We start from the raw sequence: 19,699 nt of genomic DNA on the forward strand, positions 1-19,699 counted from the left end.
CATAACTAGAGAGCAATATGAAAATTAATTAATACAAGGAAATGATTGCATATTCCTTACAGATTAAATTAGATTATCAGAAAGGGGAAGTGAAGATGTATACTAGAGAATGTCCATACAACCGCCTAAAATACGTACATACAGGTGCTAAATCATATAAGGAAAGAAATGCCTCATTTCTGAGGTGGTGGGAAAAAGTTGTTGCATGTCTCCAGGGACTTGTAAAGAACTCCCAACAGAATAGGATCGATTTCAATAAACTCAAACATTTAATAAAGACTGTACAATCACATTTGGTGCAGAAGCTAAAATCAAAGCAACAGAACTTTGGTCTACATTAGATGTGAGGAATGGTTTTAATGAGTCCCATTTAACATATATCCAAAGTTACGTTCACTCTGTAGTTAGGTTAATCCTTATAATTGTAATTTCTCTGACATAACTGGGGGAATAAGGCTTAATCAGAACTGCAGTGTAAATATGGTATATAAAAATTAATCCATAACTAACTTGAGCAACTAAAATGTGAAGTCTGTGTGTTTATTCGGTGGCTCTGCACATCCTAGTGTTAGAAGATCGCAGTGTCTGCTTCAAGGACCTCATGAAGTTTTGACACTTGAATTAGACTTTTAGGAATCGCATAGCATGGTGTCTGGCACAACGAGACCATGTGATGACTGGCTAGATTTTATATAGACAAAAAAATAATTCCGTTTTCAAATATGCCACTTAAAATCAATAATGGTGATCAACCACGTATTCCTCAATAGTAAAATGAAGGGCCGCTCATATGTCAAAATAAGAGTTCTGTCACACAGAGAATTTGAGGAAATGAGTATAAGCTCGACTAATATTCTAGGCCTGTTTGGTATCAATAGATGGGTAAATTCATAGAAGATCTATTAATAATAAAACTGGGTCTGTGTGACACTCAGAAAAGTTAGGTCACATAGTAGAATTGGGTTGTAAATCGGGCAACCAGCAAATGGTGATTGTAAAAAGTCAGACCACAAGCCCTGGAGGTGGGTAAAGTGTGAAAGTGTCTTTGACAATTTCTTGTAACTGGTCTCATCTTTTTTTAGTCTTTTGGGAAATCGATCCTTCTTGATAAGCTGTCCATCTTCATGCCAATTTCCTTTGACCAGAATATACCACTTATCTGTAAGTTATACTCTGAATTTAATCCCTTTATTTTAAACTGTTTTGCTTGGTATATATGTAATCTTGGTGGTTTTTAATCTGTAAGCATTGTACATTTTGTATATTTAAATCTAAAATTGTAATACTTCATGTCCTTATTGCTCTAAACAAATTCATTGCCTGTGTTGAAGAGATAAGATTGCTTGACCATGCTTAAACCTTTCATTGCTAAGATGTGAATACATTTTGTATACCAAGTCTGGTGTGTGCCTTGCTAAATTGTGGGTAACAAGGAGTGCTCATTGCGTGCCAGTGTGGGACAGGATATTGGGGTCCTATTGCCCTTATTCAATAGGTGGTGGCAAGACCAAAGTGGTTGTGTAAGCGCTGTTTGGGGGCGATTCAGCAAATCTGTAGCCTGTGTGATAGGTGAGAAGATTGAGTGCTGGAGCTGTGTGTAACCCCATACAGTAAACACTTCCAAGTCACGAGTGCTCAAAATGCGGTTTGTGGCTGGGATAGGTTTTCCTGACAACATAGAGGTGATCTATTGTCTGACTGTGTGCATATCTGATGAGCTGTTAGGTCAGGGAGTAGCTAGAGGGGGGCTATCTCTGACACTCCAAAATAAAGTTCATACATAATCTTTAATATAGCTAAGGTTATCCCCAGTGGTCAACTGGTAGGGGATTCATCAATTGAGTAATGCCAAACTAACTAACACAATACATAAATTTAGGATGATTGGATCAAACCTCAAGAGCATGTGTTGTAATGTAAACAATGCTGTTTACTTACACTGCAGTCAATGTAGTTGTTGTCCCCTTCTCTCCAGTGTTACCCTCTGTCTGATGGGTACATGCAACATCGGCTAAAGTGTTCAAGTTACCAATACGTTCTGCTGGATGTCCTAGTAGTTGACCACCTTGTGATATCATGGGCAATATTAAGGATTATTCAAGAAATTGAAGGACTGTTGGACTTGAATTTGGAGTGAAAAGCTTTTCTTTTTTTTTGGATAGACTCTTAATGGGACTCATTGGAAATCCAGCAGACATTCCTCATATCTAATACAAATCATATTGCTACATATACTAGCAGTGTGGTAAATGAGCCAGTATACCACCACTTATCCTGCTGCTTTGATTGTAAACTTGTAAAATTCCATTTACAAACATTTTCCATACGTCTAATATTTCCACTTTGGCAACTGCGTACTAGAATACCAATGCCCTACAAGTTCACCACTTTATAACCAAGTAGAAGTATTGTGCTGAGTATTAATATGTTGTTGCTAATATCAGAGAGACTGGACACCTTTTTGTAATGCGGCAGCCCCCAATTACATTATTCACCTAGATCCCCATAAGAACAGTGAGCGCAGTATTAACTCTGTACCCTCAGAAATGTTACCTAATGTTTCACTCAAATTATCTACTGTATCGGGGTATTACAAAAAGATCACAAGACCAAGATACCGAGAAAAAAGAGGGAAGGAGACATCAATAAGAGACAACAGTAATACGTGTTTTTAATCTGTTTGGAAAAGATTTGACCCCTGCACATGAACGTTTACTAGCACATAGGCTCATCCTAACCTGTTTGACTTATTTGTTGAACTAAATGGATACATAAAATGTTTTGCAGAATGTTATTTAAAAACCATTAAAAAACATAAATATTCATTATTTCCCATCCTGCTAGATACAAATAATGAGATTCCCTTTGAGACTGAAAAAAATCTATTAGAGGAAAATAATGAAAGTAATAATGATTTTACCTTTTTTTTTTTTGCTATCAAAGGGAATCAGAAAATTTGACCTGGCATCCAAATATTTCCTCCAGCATAACAGTAATTGTATAGACCATTAAGTAAGCTGACCCTGGATGATAGTAAAATGCTAAAAGAAGATAAAAAGTGTCAGATTTCACAATCTTTCCTTGAGTTTAAAGCAATAAGTGAACTTGGCTCTAATTGCTCAATTATTAACACTTATTATTTATAGACACAGCAATGGGTGCTAGGTTTGCATCAAGCTTTACAAACCTCTATATGGTTACAAAAGTGGAAGCTGCTCAAATCAATTTATAGGCCATAACAGGTGCTGAAAGGGTGGGGTTATCCTGCAAGGAACATACACGCAACATTTTTTTTCCCCAGCACACTGCTATAGCCAGCAACAGATCTGCCATTTCTACTGTAGATAAAAATGCAAAAGTCTTTGTTGCACACATTTGCAAATGTATGTTTAAGCCATCCGCCACGCCAAGGCGCTTTTGCTAATAGGATGGTCCTACTCTAAACAATGAGTCCCATATATTTGGGCCATACATATGTGTTTTTAAATTGAGGGCCAACTTACCAAAGAGGTACCCCAGAAGCCTCCAAACAGCAATTCAGTGCCAGTACACCCTCTCAGCTACTGACACCAACATGCCTCTCAGACAAATACAAAAGTGGAAGCTGCTCAAATCAATTTATAGGCCACAACAGATCTGTTGCTGGCTATAGCAGTGTGCTGGGGAAAAAAATGTTGTGTGTATAAACCTCTATATGGGTATCTTTGAGGATGGACACACACCCACACCACACCACACCACACCACCCACTTTTGGTATCTGGCACCAAGACCTTGGCAGCAGATCCTTTAAGTACTGTAAGTTGCAGCTGGGGCGTCAATAGTTTGGACTTGTTTTTCCAGCACATCCCACAGATGTTCAATCGGATTAAAATCTGGGGAATTTGGAGGCCAAGTTAACACCTTGAACTCTTTATCATGTTCCTCAAGCCATTCCTGAACAATTTTTGCAGGGTGCATTATCCTCCTGAAAGATGCCACTGTCATCAGGGAGTAATGTTGCCATGAATAGTGTACTTGGTCTGCCACAATATTTAGGTTGGTGGTACATGTCAACGTAACATCCACATAAATGCTAGGACTATTCTTAGCAGAACATTGGCCAGAGCATCACACTGCTTCCGTTCGCTTGTCTTTTTCTCATAGTGCATCCTGGTTCCATGTAATAACGAATATACACATGCGCTCAATAACAGATTGCGTGATACACCTGCAGCAGCAGTGGAACCAAGGAATCCCTCCTTGTACAGATAAATAGAAATAAAGGAGTTCCAACTGCGCTCACAGGATGGAAGACTAAAACAGAATGTGTGAATATATAGAATACTATAACAACAAACTGATAATAACAGAGTTTAAACAACAAATAACCGTAATGACTTTAGGTGGTGTATCAATGTATAACTAATAATATGTAAGTTGACCAAACCACAAACAGAATGGCAGTAAACGTATCATATGAACTGGTAAACAGTATATATATGAGCAAGTCTCTGAAAATCACCATTGTTTAACACTCGCCAAGGCCGGACTGGGACTAAAAATCAGCCCTGGCATTTACAGCACACAGGCCCACCTGCTGTGGGCTCCATGCACGACATTGTTGCATTTGATGTGACGTCGCTGGTGCAGTGCAACATGAAGCACCAGCACAAACTTATGTATGGTCTACTGCCCACATTATCATTTCCCTTGTTCTGCAAAGCACCTGGAGCACAAGGAAAATGCATAAAACACACTCTTATAATACATCAATAACCCCCCACATTACAGCAACCAACATGACCCCCCACATTGCAGCAATACCCTCTCCTACTTATTAGCAATACTAAGCCCCAAACACTACAACATTATAACCACCCTCACGCTACAGCAATACCACCAATTATACAGGCGCCACTGTAGGGAACCAATGTTCTGCTATTTTCAAATCTCCCACAAAATAGCAGCAGAGTAGTTGCACACATATAATTAACAAGTACCCCTTTCTCTCAATTAAGCTGGAATGGCAAAATTTTCATGAACCATTCCACACGAAATAAAACGCTAACAAATATATCAGAAAAATAACATAACTGTTGAATGATCACCTGAGAATATATATATTGTAGAAAAAAACAAATCCATCTCGCTCTAGGGTTAAGACGTCCTCATCATTTGTACTTAAGAATTATTTATAATTATGTAGGAAATTCAAAATGAGGGGGTGCTCTCTCAACCAAAGATAATATCAAGAAAAAAAATGGTGAAAAGAATCACCTAAGAGAGATTGTTGACTGAGGCACTCCAGTCCCAAATCGTCGAATATTAAAATGGAGAAGTGATGAAAAATAAAGATAAGTGATAGAGATGGTTAAAAATACCCTTCCGGGAAGCCGGTGGTCACAAAGTTGTGACACTTATAATTAACTGGGGAAAATACCCATAATTATGGACATTGTATCAATGAGATTCAAAATAACACAGTTAATTGAGGTTTAATTTCATTCCCTATATTCATTGATACATTGTGTCTCGCATATAGCCAGCAAGTGTGTCTACTCTGAATTGAATGACAGTAGTATTTATAGGAATGCGCTTGTGAGGGTTGTAATTATTAAAAACACTCAGGTATAATAGTCTGACACAGACATGCAAAGAAGCTTAGATTTGTATATGTATAGTTCCAAAAATCAGGATTGGTAAGCTGACATAGCACCCTCTCATACAATGTGTGAAAGAGAGGGGTTAATATTATCATAACCACAGAGGATTTTCCTCTAACACATATCTGCTGTATTAGGGATTAAGTCAGTTCTACCTATAGTCATACTGGTGGTAATGATCTGACTAGCGGTATTGAGGGACCTCCAGTCACCTCCTATTTGTCAGACAGTATTACCTTGGTATTGGACCCTAAACAAGGCGCATTGCAACAATCTAAGTTAACTACAAAATTAGATAGAGTGTGACACGATCGCGGCTAGCTCCGTTGACCGGCTTCACACTTCCGGGTGTGTGAAGTCACGCGTCACACGTGACCCGACGTACGTTTCGCCGTGATGACTAAGCCGATCTTCTCATCATGGTAACCTATTAACCAGCACCTGTTTATATCCTGAACTCTCGTTTGGCATACATCTTCTCCTGCAAGTCTCACCTGGTACAATCGCAACCTGCAGGGTGAAGACCAAACATCCTTGCAGAGGTTCCTGGTGAAAACCTTCTCCTGTTTACACTCTGCACCCCCGTGGTGGCTGGATTTAAACCAAACAGACTGTGAAGAATCCAAATCTTCCCTGTGAGTTTTGTGACAATTGGTATTATTTGATTCGGAGAAAGTAACTTCAAGACAGATTAAATCCTTCAATTAATTAAACATTAAAATCTATTTTATAGCCTTTACAATGTACTGTGAATTAGTGTTGCTGCCATATACTGTGGTGCATAATAATGAGATACTGAACACTTAGGTAGTGCAATACTGCCATCTACCATCTTTTCTTATTGAATCTAGTTATCATAAGGCATGTCTAAATAGAAGTAGTTTGAAATCTCTCCAGTGAAATTTAAAATCAAGTGGCCCTAGTACCCTTCTACTAAAGCTTCTTCAACAGTGGGATTTCTAGCACTGTTTCCAGACAATTGTACCTGTTCGATAACCTGAAATTGTCATCAATCAGCAAATCTGTCTTTTCTATTATCGTTCCTTCTGTGACAATATTTCATGATTGTAAAGCCAAATCTTAGTTAAAGGGAAACAAAAACATTCACTTTCAATTGTTATTTAATCTGTTGGGTGTGATGTGTTGGCCATTTTATTTGCTGGGTAGAACATGTTGAACATTTGTTGTGTATGATATGTAGGTAATTTCTGAGAATGATTATCTAGTCATTTACTAGCTTTAAAATGATTTATTATGTAATTGGATAACTGTTATATGATGCTCATTTGCTGGGTATGTTATGCTGGGAGGTTGCTGGGTATAGTATGCTGGCCAGTTGCGGGTATCATGTTGTATAGTGAATAATTATCTTCACCATCATCATCACCATTTATTTATATAGCGCCACTGATTCCGCAACGCTGTACAGATAACTCACTCACATCAGTCCCTGCCCCATTGGAGCTTACAGTCTAACATACACACACAGAGAGACTAGGGTCAATTTTAATAGTAGCCAATAAACCTACTAGTATGTTTTAGGAGTCAATTGATGTTTGTAGAAAAACCACAGATAAAGACAAATAAATAAGTGCCCATTACTTTTCATAACCACTCCTTTTAATTTTGTACCAATTTATACCTAAATTGCACACTGGTCCTCTAAATGAAAATTTTTGCCCATTAAAAAAAAAGGTGTACATTACACTGCCATATCTTGCCAGTGACTCGCTATAGCTTGGCACCTCTTTTGTGCTGCCACAGGTATTCATTGTGCGACATCATTTAAATGAGAAAATGGAAAGAGATGGCATGGACAAACACACTGGCACCCTAGACTTAAAATTTGGTAGCACAGCCTTTGTTAAAATTAACTACAATTAACTGGTGGTAATCCGATGCTTGGGATGCCGACAACCACTATTCCTACAAAAACAAAATTGAATAGTGAAATAACGACCTGATTAAAATATACACAGCGACGGCATTGATTTCGAAAGAGTCTGGTATGCAACGCCTGGTAATTCCGAAGATGCTGCATGCTGGCGATGGATTGTGACATCACCAAAGACATTTAAAGAGGTATGTTAATCATACGGTTAGGGTGTGTGCGCCAAATGTCCGTTACTTACCTGACGACACAATCCAGCACTGGCATGCAGCATCTTCGGAATTCCCAGACGTTGCATACTAGACTCTTCGGAAATCAATGCTGTCGCTGCATAACTATAAATTTTATATAGGTAAATGTATATTTTCATCAGGTCGTTATTTCACTATGTTTTTTTTTTGTAGGAATAGTGGTTGTTGGTATCCCAAGCATCGGGATACCGTACCCCATCCTAATTAACAGCCAGTTTGGTCCACTCTTTTTGTGCAGACTGCTCCAGTTCTTCCAGTTTGAAGGGTGCTTTCTCCAAACTGCAATTTTCAGATCTCTCCACAGGTGTTCTATGGGATTTAGATCTGCACACATTGCTGATCACTTTAGAACAGTCCAGTGTCTTGTCTTGAATCGTTCTTGTGTGCATTTACAAGTGTTTTTGGGATCATTGTCTCTCTTCAAAAAACCCATAACCTTCGACGGACATCCAGATTTCTGGCACTATATTCAACATTGTTCTGCAAAATGGCCTGGTAATCTCCAAATTTCATGATGCCATGTATATGTTCATGGCACCCAGTGCCAGATGCAGTGCGGCAACCCCGGAACATCATTGAACCACCTCCATATTGGACTGTAGGGAAGGTGTTCTTTTCTTTAAAAGCTTAATTTTGCTTTCTGTAAACATAATAATGGTGTGCTTTACCTAAAAGCTATAGGACATTCCCCCAGAATACTTCTTTTGGTTTGTCCAGGTGTGTTTTGTTAAACATGGTTGTCTCGCAGTAGTGGGGCTCCCCTGGGCCTTCAAACATATAACCCTCTTTCATTGAGTTAATTATGTATGGAGCAAGTGAAACTGTCATACCTTGTGTCTGAAGGTCAGCTTGAATGTGTGTTGGCAGTTGATCAAGGTGCTTTCTTCACTATTCAAACAATCCTGCGCTGCAGTCTTCGATCAAGTTTTTTCTTGCAACCAAGCCAAGGGAATTGGCCACAGTGTTGTGGGTCTTAAATGTCCTAATAAAATTATGTATGGTGGAAACAGGAATATCAAGGTCTGTGGGGATTGACTTGTAGCCTAGAGATTGTCCATGCTTTGCTACAATATTCTGCCTAACCTCAATTATCTGACTTTCTCTCCTTTCTCCATGCTCATTGCAGTACAGTGTCACAAAACAGGAAAGCGATTCAAGCTTGTTTAATAATGATTTTTATATTTCAGGCACTTGACACTCACCATGTCACGGTCTGCCTCCATCTGCTTTGCAACATCTCCCTTTTGAATGCTGCTTGCATCCTGCAGCCCCTGTTTGTTTTGAACTGTGCAGTATTTGTGTTCATTTTATGTGTTCGCAGCAGTACCTCTGATCACCAGAGGTGCTGCTATTGTGCCTGCTCCTAGTCCCTTAGGCGTTAACCCTGCTGCACTAATTATCCCTGGCACATGGGTGTTTCCTATGTATACCTGTCTCTCCCAGCATTCATTGCTGGTTATTGATGTTACACTCTGTGGTCACATCATGTTATTCATTGTTACTTCCTCTTGCTGTGCTCCTGGGTTTATGCTGCTTGGGATCTCTACATACATTCTGCTTACCTGTATCATCTGTGAACCTGGTATTTACCTCTGCATTTCCCTGCACTTGCTGCCTGGAATAATTCCATACCTCCTGTTTACCTGCAACTGCCGTATACCTGGTAATTACTGCAAAGCTCATTATTACATTTTCTGTTCATACTCTTCAGTAAATAAACATTGAATGTTTTTCACCTTATTCGTGGCTCCTTAGCTGTATTCCTGCATTGATTCGTGACACACCAAAGGTGAATTCAATTCCAAAGTAGAATAATCACCTACTTGAAATCTAATTATGTTAACTACTTCTAAAAGGTAACAATAATTTTGACTGTCCCGTTTAAGGAATTATCTGTGGAATAAGCTATGACTTAGTAAATGTTTCTGCTTTTTGCGCTTACTCCTCTGCAACACCAAAGAATTACGTATGTGAATACCAAAATACTTATTACAAAATATTAATTTCAACAATTTTCTTGAAAAAATGGTGTATTATTAGAAAAAACTGGAAGAGTGTCTATATTTTTGGCCACGACTGTATCAGTATTGTAGTAACTTTCAGCTCCATGGCCCTGCAACTAACACTTTTCAAAAGGTTGTGGAAAACAGGTATTGGATCAACACCACAGAACATGTTCTGAGCCTCCTAAACCGAATCACTTCTCATATCAAGACTTACTAGCAATTGAAGAGCTAAAAGACAATACAAAGATAACTATTAAGAATGTAAACAATGGAGAAACAGCTGTCATTCTGGATACTAAGCTTGGGGAGATTTTGGGGAACAGAACGCATACAGCCGGTTAAATAAGTATTGAACACATCAACATTTTTCTCAGTAAATATATATTTAATGTGGCTATTGTAATAAAATTTACACCAAATGTCAGCAACAACCTTTGCAATCCACACACATGCAAAGAAATCAAACCATCGATGTCCATAGTTTAAGTTTTGTGTAATAATGTGAAATGACACAGGGAAAAAATATTGAACACATAAAGAAAGGGAGGTGCAAAAAGGAATGGAAAGCCAAGACACCTTCTGAAATCTATCAGTAATTAGAAAGCAATCCTGCCAGCTGGTTCAGCCCCAATGATAGCCTATAAAAAGGTGTCTCATTATGAAGGTGTCCCACAAGAAACATCTCATGACGGGTAAAAGCAAAAAGCTCTCTCAAGGCCTTCGCTACCTTACTGTTGCAAAACATACTGATGGCATTGGTTACAGAAGAATCTCTAAACTGCTGAATGCTCCAGTGAGCACTGTTGGGGTCATAATCTGGAAGCGGAAAGAACATCATTTCACCATAAACCGGTCACGACCAGGTGCACCTTGCAAGATTTCTGACAGAGGATTGAAAAAAAATATCAGAAAAGTAGTCCAAGAACCAAGGATCACTTGTGGAGAGCTACAGAAAGACCTGGATTAGCAGGTACAATTGTTTCAAAGAAAACAATAAGTAATGCACTCAACTGCCATGGCCTGTATGCATGCTCACCACGCAAGACTCCATTGCTGAAGAAAAAACATGGTGAAGCTTGTTTTAAGTTTGCTGCACTACATTTGGACGAGTCTGTGAAATACTGGGAGAATATAGTGTGGTCAGATGAGAGCAAAATTTAACTCTTTGGAGGAGAAATGGCACTGCACATCACCCCAAAAACACCATAACAACAGTGAAATTTGGAGGTGGGAACATCATGGTGTGGGGTTGTCGTTCTGCACATGGTTCTGGCATACTGCATATCATTGAAGGAAGGATGAATGGAAAAATGTACCGAGACATTCTTGATAAAAATCTGCTGCGATCTACCACGATGCTGAAGATGAAACAAGTGTGGACATTTCAGCAAGACAATTATTATTATTATTATTATCGTTTATTTGTTAGGCACCACAAGGTTTCCGCAGCGCCGTACATGGTACAAACAGTAGACTATACAGGGTAAAACAGTACAGGGCAATAAACACAAAGTACCAGTACTTCAGAAACTCCAAGCAGGCAGATACAGTAGAGACGGAGCAGAAGAACAGATATGGAGACAGGAGGGAAGAGGGCTCTGCTCATTCGAGCTTACATCCTAAGGGAGGGTAAACAAAGTCAGGCACAAAAGGGAGCCAGTGAAGCAACGGGGAGAGAGAAAGGGGGCAGGGGAGAACCAGAAGAGGTGAGAGGTTAAGTGGATGGTTGATAGGCCTTAAGGAACAGGTGAGTTTTAAGTGCCCGCTTGAAGGAGCACAGATTGGGTGAGAGACGAATGAAGCGAGGGAGGTCGTTCCAGTGAAGGGGGGCAGCACGGGAGAAGTCTTGGATTCTAGAGTGGGAAGAGGTGATCAGAGTGGAGGAGAGGCGGCGATCATTGGCCGAGCGCAGGGAGCGGGCTGGAGTGTGAATGGAGAGGAGGTTAGAGATGTAAGGGGCAGTAGACTGAGAGAGCCTTGTAAGTGGTGGTGAGGAGTTTGAAAAGGATTCTGTAGGGGAAGGGGAGCCAGTGTAAGGAAAGACAGAGAGGGGAGGCAGAGGAGGAGCGGCGTGAGAGGAAGATGAGTCTCGCAGCCGCATTGAGTATAGAGCGGAGGGGGGCAAGGTGGGAGCAGGGGAGGCCAGAAAGAAGGAGGTTGCAGTAGTCGAGACGGGAGATGATGAGGGTATGTATGATAGTTTTGGTGGCATCTTGAGAGAGGAAGGGACGGATGCGGGCAATGTTACGGAGTTGGAAGCGACAGGCTTGGGCAAGGGATTGAATGTGGGGGCAAAAGAGAGAGAGGAGTCGAGAGTGACACCTAGGCAGCGGAGTTGGGTGACAGAAGAGATAGTGGAGTTGTTAACAACGATAGAGAGGTCATGGTGAGAAGGGAGCCTGGGTGGGGGAAAGACAATGAGTTCGGTTTTGGAGATGTTAATTTTAAGAAAGCGAGAGGACATCCAGGATGAGATGGCTGAGAGGCAGTCAGTTACACGAGAGAGGAGGGAGGAGGAAAGATCAGGAGAAGAGATGTAGAGTTGAATATCATCAGCATATAGGTGATACTGAAGACCGAAAGAGGAGATGAGAGCCCCAAGGGAGGAAGTATAGAGCGAAAAGAGTAAGGGGCCAAGAACAGAGCCCTGAGGGACTCCAACAGGGAGAAGGGAGGGGGTGGAGGAAGAACCAGACGTGGATACGGAGAAGGAGCGATTAGCAAGGTATGAGGTGAACCAGGCATGGACAGAGCCAGAGAGGCCGAGTGAAAGAAGAGTTTGCAGTAGGAGGGGATGGTCCACAGTGTCGAAGGCTGCGGAGAGGTCAAGGAGGATGAGTATGGAGTAGTGACCCTTGGATTTGGCTGATAGGAGATCATCAGTAACTTTAGCCAGGGCTGTTTCAGTGGAGTGGAGGGGGCGGTAGCCGGATTGGAGAGGGTCAAGGAGGGAGTTGTCAGAGAGGTGTCTGGTGAGGCGGCTGCAGACAATCCACTCAAGTAATTTGGAGGCATATGGGAGAAGAGAGATAGGGCGGTAGTTAGCAAGAGAGGTGGGGTCAAGATTGGGTTTCTTAAGGATAGGGGAGATAAGAGCATGTTTGAATGAGGATGGGACAACACCAGAGGAGAGTGATAGGTTGAAGAGGTGTGCGAGGTAGGAGCAGGCAGTAGGAGAGAGAGAGCGAAGGAGGTGGGAGGGGATGGGATCAAGAGGACAGGTAGAGGGTGGAGAGGAAAGAATAAGGGAGCGAACTTCTTCACCTGATGTGGGGATGAAGGAGGACCACAGCTGGTTGATGGCGGGAGGTGAAGCGGTGGGGATGGGTTGAGAGTGGTGGGGGGGAGGAGATGTTGCGTCTGATGGCTTCAATTTTGGAGGAGAAAAAGGAGGCGAAGTCAGACGCCGAGAGGGAAGGCGGGACAGTGGGAGGGGGGGGGGGGAGAGGAGGGAGTTGAATGTGGCAAAGAGGCGGCGGGGGTTGGAGGACTGAGAAGAGATGAGCGACTTGAAGAAGGATTGTTTAGCGAGGGACAGGGCAGAGCAGAAAGAGGAGAGGATGAATTTGAAGTGAAGGAAGTCAGCCAGGGAACGAGATTTCCTCCAGAGGCGTTCAGCTGTACGAGAGCACTTTTGGAGGGAGCTGGTGAGTTTGGAGTGCCAGGGTTGGGGAGTAAGGCGACGACGGCGGATAGAAGAAGCCGGGGCGACGGTGTCCAGGGCAGTAGTGAGGGATTGGTTGTAGAGAGAGGACGCCTGATCAGGGCAGGCCAGAGAGGGAAGGGAGAGTTTCAAGAGAGGCAGAGAAGGAGATGGGGTCAATAGCGTCAAGGTTGCGCCTGGTGAGGGTGGCTTTAGGCGAGGTGGGAGAAGGGGAGGAGGACAGAGAGAAGGAGAGGAGATGGTGGTCAGAGAGTGGGAAGGGAGAGTTGGAGAAGTCAGAGAGATCACAGAGGTGAGAGAAGACAAGGTCGAGGGAGTGACCAAGACAGTGGGTAGGGGAGGAGGTCCACTGAGTGAGGCCAAGGGAGGAGGTCCACTGAGTGAGGCCAAGGGAGGAGGAAAGAGTGAGAAGTTTTATGGTGGCAGGGTCAGTACAGTTGTCAACAGGGATGTTGAAGTCACCCAGTATAATGGAGGGCAGGTCAGAGGAAAGATAGTGGGGGAGCCAGGCGGCGAAGTTGTTGAGAAAAAGAGAGGTAGGGCCAGGGGGACGGTAGATGACGGAGACACGGAGGTGGATGGGGGAGAAGAGCCGAATGGAGTGGACTTCAAAGGAGGAGAAAGAGAGGGAAGGTAGAGTAGGTATGACCCGAAAAGTGCAGTTAGGGGATAGGAGGAGGCCCACTCCCCCTCCTGGACGCTCGTCTGGTCTGGTGGAGTGGGTGAAAGAGAGGCCCCCATAGGAGAGAGCGGCAGGGGAGGCAGTATCAGAAGAAGTGAGCCAGGTTTCAGTTATGGCAAGAAGATTAAGAGAGTTAGAGATGAAGAGGTCGTGAATGGAGGACAGTTTGTTACAGACAGACCTGGAGTTCCAGAGGGCACACGAAAAAGGGAGGGACGAAGAAGAGGAGATATGGATGAGATTGTCAGGGTAGATGGAGCGAGGGGGGGGTGAGAGATAGGATAGAGAGATATGGGCCCTTGGCGGGGGCTGGGGGAGAGGATGGGTATAGGAAAGGAGCGAGGCGGCATGATGACAGACAGGGGAATAAGAGAACGGCTGGAGGAAGCGGGGAGGTGAGGGGGAGAAGTACAGAGAGGAGGGCAGCAGTAGGGAGTCCAAAGTGAAACAGATCAAATTAGAAGCGGAGACAAAGCAGTGAAACCAATGAAAGCAATGTGGACAATGTAAAAGGAGAAGAGCAGTGGCAGAGCAATAACAATGTGAAGTGGAGGAGAATGAAATCACGATCAAGCGGTGTAGACAATGTAAAGTGGGGAACAAAAATAAAGGTGGAATAAATAAAATAGATAACTTAAATAGATAGGCGGTGTGGTGAAATGAATGAGATATAATAATAATCACGATTTAAGCAGTGACGACAATGTACAGTGGGGAACAGTAGAATAAAGGTGGAATAAATAAAATAAATAGATTAACTTAAGTAGATTGAAGTCACGATCTAAGCGGTGTAGACAATGTACTGTGGGGAACAATAAAATAAGGTGGAGTAAATAAAATAAATGGATTAACTTAAATAGATTGGTGGTGTGGTGAGCAATGAGGACAATGTACAGTGGGGAACAATAAAATAAAGGTGGAATAAATAAAATAAATGGATAGGTGGTATGGTGAAATGAATGAAAAACACAGTGAAATGAATGAAAATACAATCTAAGCAATGGAGAGTGGGTAATACTAAAATGAAAAGTGGGAAAAATAGATAAAAATTAAATTAAATAAATGGATTGGTGGTATGATCAAATGAAACACAACAAAAGGCAGTGAGGGCTACAGAGTGCAGGTACCGGGAGAGTTTGGGAGAGTTCCAGGTAATCACAGGAGCAGGAGTAGTTTGTGGGGACCAGCATTCAGGAGCAGGAGGGTCCAGGGTTGTCAGAGATTCTGAGGGACAGGCCAACGGACCAGAGTTCGGATGGATGAACAGCCGGAGCAGTGGGGACGCCTCAGGAATCGGAGTAGCTGGAGGTCATGGGAGACAGCACTGGAAGGGAAACCGCAGGACTGGAGGAGAACAGCAGCGTCAGGACTGGAGGGCAGGAAGAGGCCACTGGAACCGAGCAACAGGAGACCACAGGATCGGCAGCCAGAGAGATGGTTACAGAGTGGCATCAGAAGGCACCGGACAGGAGGATCCGCAGCAAGAGAACCGGTAACAGAGCAGCAGAAGCCAGGGACCGCAGGCAGGAGGATCAGCGATCAGAGGACTTGAAGGGGATCAGCAGCACGTGGAGGCTGGAAGCGGCGTCGTGGAGGTCCAGAAGACTGCAGGAGTCATCACCCGGTGAGGAGATCCGCGGCACGTGGAGGCTGGAAGCGGCGTCCAGAAGACTGCAGGACCCGGTGAGTAGAACAGATACGGAGCAGGAATGGTGGGTGCAGGAAGGCAGCAGGTTGCAGGCGGGCCAGTAGACAGCAGTAGACAGCAGTTAGTTGAGCGGAGGAGTCAGGAGTGGCCGGGGAGTGAGGCCGAAGCTACGGCCCAGAGTGGAGACGGCAGGCGGCAGGGAGATGCATCAAGGGAGGCGGAAGTCACCAGGAATCGGCATCAGGTAAGGAGGCAGGCATCTCCGAGAATGAATGCGGGGCCCATAAGGTTTGCAGGCTGGGCTCCAACGGAGAGCACGCAGGACACGTCTGTCCTGTTAGCTTACTGCGTAATGAGAGGAGTTACCACCCTGGTGTGGCCATACCCCTTTTGGTGGCTGTGGAAGGGACCCCAAGGAGTTGCTGTACTGGACATCCTTGGTGACGTGCACCTATGTGAGCTGGGATTGGCTCTGTCAATGACAATGATCCCAAACACACAGCGAAGGACACTCTCAATTGGTAGAAAGAAAATAAAGCTGCTAGAATGGCCCAGCCAATCACCTGACTTCAATCCAATTGAAAATCTATGGAAAGAACTAAAGATAAGAGTTCATAGACGAAGCCCACGGAACCTTCAAGATATAAAGAATATTTGCGTTGAAGAATGGGGCAAAATCACACCTGTGCAATGCATGCGACTAGTTTTCCATACAGGAGGCGTGTTGAAGCTGTCATTACCAACAAAGGCTTGTGTACAAAGTATTAAATACATTTCCGGAAGTGTGTTCAATTCTTTTTCCGTGTCATTTCACATTATTACACAAAACTTAATTTAAGGACATCTATGGTTTAATTTCTTTGCATGTGTGGATTGCAAGGGTTGTTGCTGACATGTGGTGTAAATTTCATTACAATACAGGGGCGGATCTAGAATTTTATTTTACAGGGGGCGATTTAGTCCTCGCCCCCTTTTTGACGGCTATGGCTGCCTGCAGCTGCACACTATGTGCAGGTCAGTTCGGCAAAGACAGGCAGGGAGAGTGTGCAGCCTGGCCGCTCTGATTGTGTTCACAATCAGGGCAGCACACACTCCACTGCCTGTCTTTGCCGAATAGACCTGCACATAGTGTGCAGCTGCAGGCAGCCATAGCCGTCAAAAAGGGGGCGAGGACTAAATCGCCCCCTGTAAAATAAAATTCTAGATCCGCCCCTGTATTGTAAATGTGCAGCCGCCGGCAGCAAGTCCCGATCGCCCCCCCCCTTCCCCCTGGATCCGACCACTGTTACAATAGCCACATTAAGTATATATTTGCTGAGAAAAATGTTGATGTGTTCAATACTTATTTAACCGGCTGTATTTAATACTAAATGGAGTCACATAGATATTACAATGAGGCAGGGAAGGCTGGAGATCTCAATGGAGATGTTGGTATATACAAACCCATCAAATGGTCTTCATACTACTCTGAACAGAGGGACACGCATCTCCTGCAGACAGTTGGGTCGATGTTAAAAACCCCATGCAGCGTCTTCAAAGGTGAAGCTGCGCTACTTGCGTAAGTTCTATTTAGAGTATTAGGTGATTTCCCCAATAGCGTGAGAAAATCACATAATACAGTACATAAAGCTTACGCAATGAACGTAAGTTCATTGCGTACCGGACCTCCTGGTAGGTAGGAGGTGTTAGCGGCGGCTCCTGCTTTTTTTATTTTTCTGCAAGCAAGTCTAAAGTTTCGTGGGATGTACAAATTAGGGGCCCTCCTGGCCGAAGCAAAGAAGACTTCTAGCAACAAGGGGCCCCTCCTGGGCAAAGTGCAGAAGAGATTTGTCAAGCATAAACTTTTGGATGGTATAATTAATGTGGGACTGGGGCAAGCCAGACAATTTGGTACAGAAAGAAGACATCTTTGGTGAGTATTTGGGGTGTTATTATTTTTAATAAATATATGTGGTGTAAATGAGGGTGGTTACTGTGTTTATTGTGGGTTTTTTATTTTTATTAAATATGTGATGTTTACCAGGGTGTTGTGGTTTATTTAACATTTTTTCTTGTGGAACTACAGGTCCCAGCAAGCCAGGGATGTCAGGGCATGTTGGCACTTGTGGTTCTCCAAGTGCCAACATGCCCTGGCTGCCGTGGGTATGCTGGTTCTTGTAGTTATACAAGCAGCAGCATGGCCACACTTTTTTGGGCAACCTGGCTGGCTGGGACTTGAAGTTCCACAAAAGAAAATGGCGTCCGTTTGTTATTTTATCTCTTTATCACCGTATTACCCTACTACCCACAGCCCAGGGGTAGTAGGAAGAGCCCTAGTGCTATCAGCACTGGGCTGGGGGTCTCTGGGGGGGGGGGGGGGGGGGGGGTGCTCGTTTTTTTCGGTGGACCCCACTCCCTAGGGAATCCAGCCCAGGGCTTAACAGTCTAGGGTTGGTTAGTCATTATAGCAGGGGGACCCCTGCCGTGTGTCCCACTGCTATAGTGCCGCCAACCCTGGCTGGTTTGCCTAGTGCTAGTAAAGTGAAAATCGGGGGGAGCCCACGCAAAATTTTCCCCCCATTTTCACGGGACCAGCAGTAGTCAGGCAGCACTAGGGTTAAGCTGGAATAGAGGGGGGACCTCACGCTTTTTTTAAAAAAAATAATTCTTCTATTCTTTACCATTTTAACACTGCCAGGGCAGTGTAACAATGATGTGTTTGTACAACACGCTGCTATCAAGCAGCGTGTTGTATCTGGCGTGTTTTCAAGCAAACTCTCCTGAGTTTGCTAACTCGCAGCTTCATACATTTGAGAACTGTATAGCTGCAGTGGCAAACAGTCGGGAGTTTGATCTTTGGTGATTTTGCAAATAGCAATTTTGACAGAAGCACAACTCTGGCGATTTTGCATGAAATCTCAGCTTCATACATCTACGAGTTTCCACTCTCACGATAAAATCACTGGATTTGCAAAATCCGACCTTGATACATTTACCCCTAGGTGTGCTTTTTTAAAACATAAATCACTGTGGCAGGCTATAAGATGAATGTTGGCATTTATATTTTTTCTTCAGTTTATTCAGCCTGCTATTAATGATGTATAATTCTACAAAGTGTCATGGACAACCATGGGAACCAGAGTCACGTGATGTAGGGAGCGAGCAGAGCTTTGGAATGCCCCTCTCAGCTCTCTATTCTGTGTACTGTAAAATCCTTCCACCTCTCCCTTCACTTGACATGCTGAGAGCCTGTATATGTGTTACTGGCAGACATATTTTATGCGACCTCCGGAGGCATTTTGAAAAGGTGATTTGTAGAAGGAACAACTAAGAAAAATAGGCATGTGTACCATATCATATACATGCTTCAAAGTTACTTAATTATTTAAAGAAAAAACAGTCTATGTGGGATTTGCTGCTTTAAGTTATATGACTAATATTGCATAATACAAATCACATCTGTATTTTGTTGCTGTGACAGTATAAAACTGGTTACACACTAATAAAATTACTGCAGATACAATTTCGGTAACGATTTTACAAACTGACAGTCCAGATGAGCATGCAGATTTGTGTGTACACACCTACACGATTTACCTTCAGGGGGTAAATGTATGAACCTCCAGATTCTCCAACTCCGGCGAGTTCAGCATCTTCAGCGCTTAAATTTAAAGCGGCGCTGCCTTGTAAAGGGAAGTTTCCCTTTACAAGGCAGCGCCGCTTTAAATTTAAGCGCTGAAGACGCTGAACTCGCCGGAGTTGAAGAATCCAGAGGTTCATACATTTACCCCCAGATCTGTTCTCTTCTCTCAAAACCATCTGCTGAAAAGATCATGACTGCACACTCTATAGAGATCTACCTACACTGCTGGTTGAATGCATATACACTTCCACATTTGCCCAACATCGCTCCATTGTTGAACGGGATTTTTAG

This window comes from Mixophyes fleayi, chromosome 5, assembly GCF_038048845.1.
Source record: "Mixophyes fleayi isolate aMixFle1 chromosome 5, aMixFle1.hap1, whole genome shotgun sequence".
NCBI lineage: Eukaryota > Metazoa > Chordata > Amphibia > Anura > Limnodynastidae > Mixophyes > Mixophyes fleayi.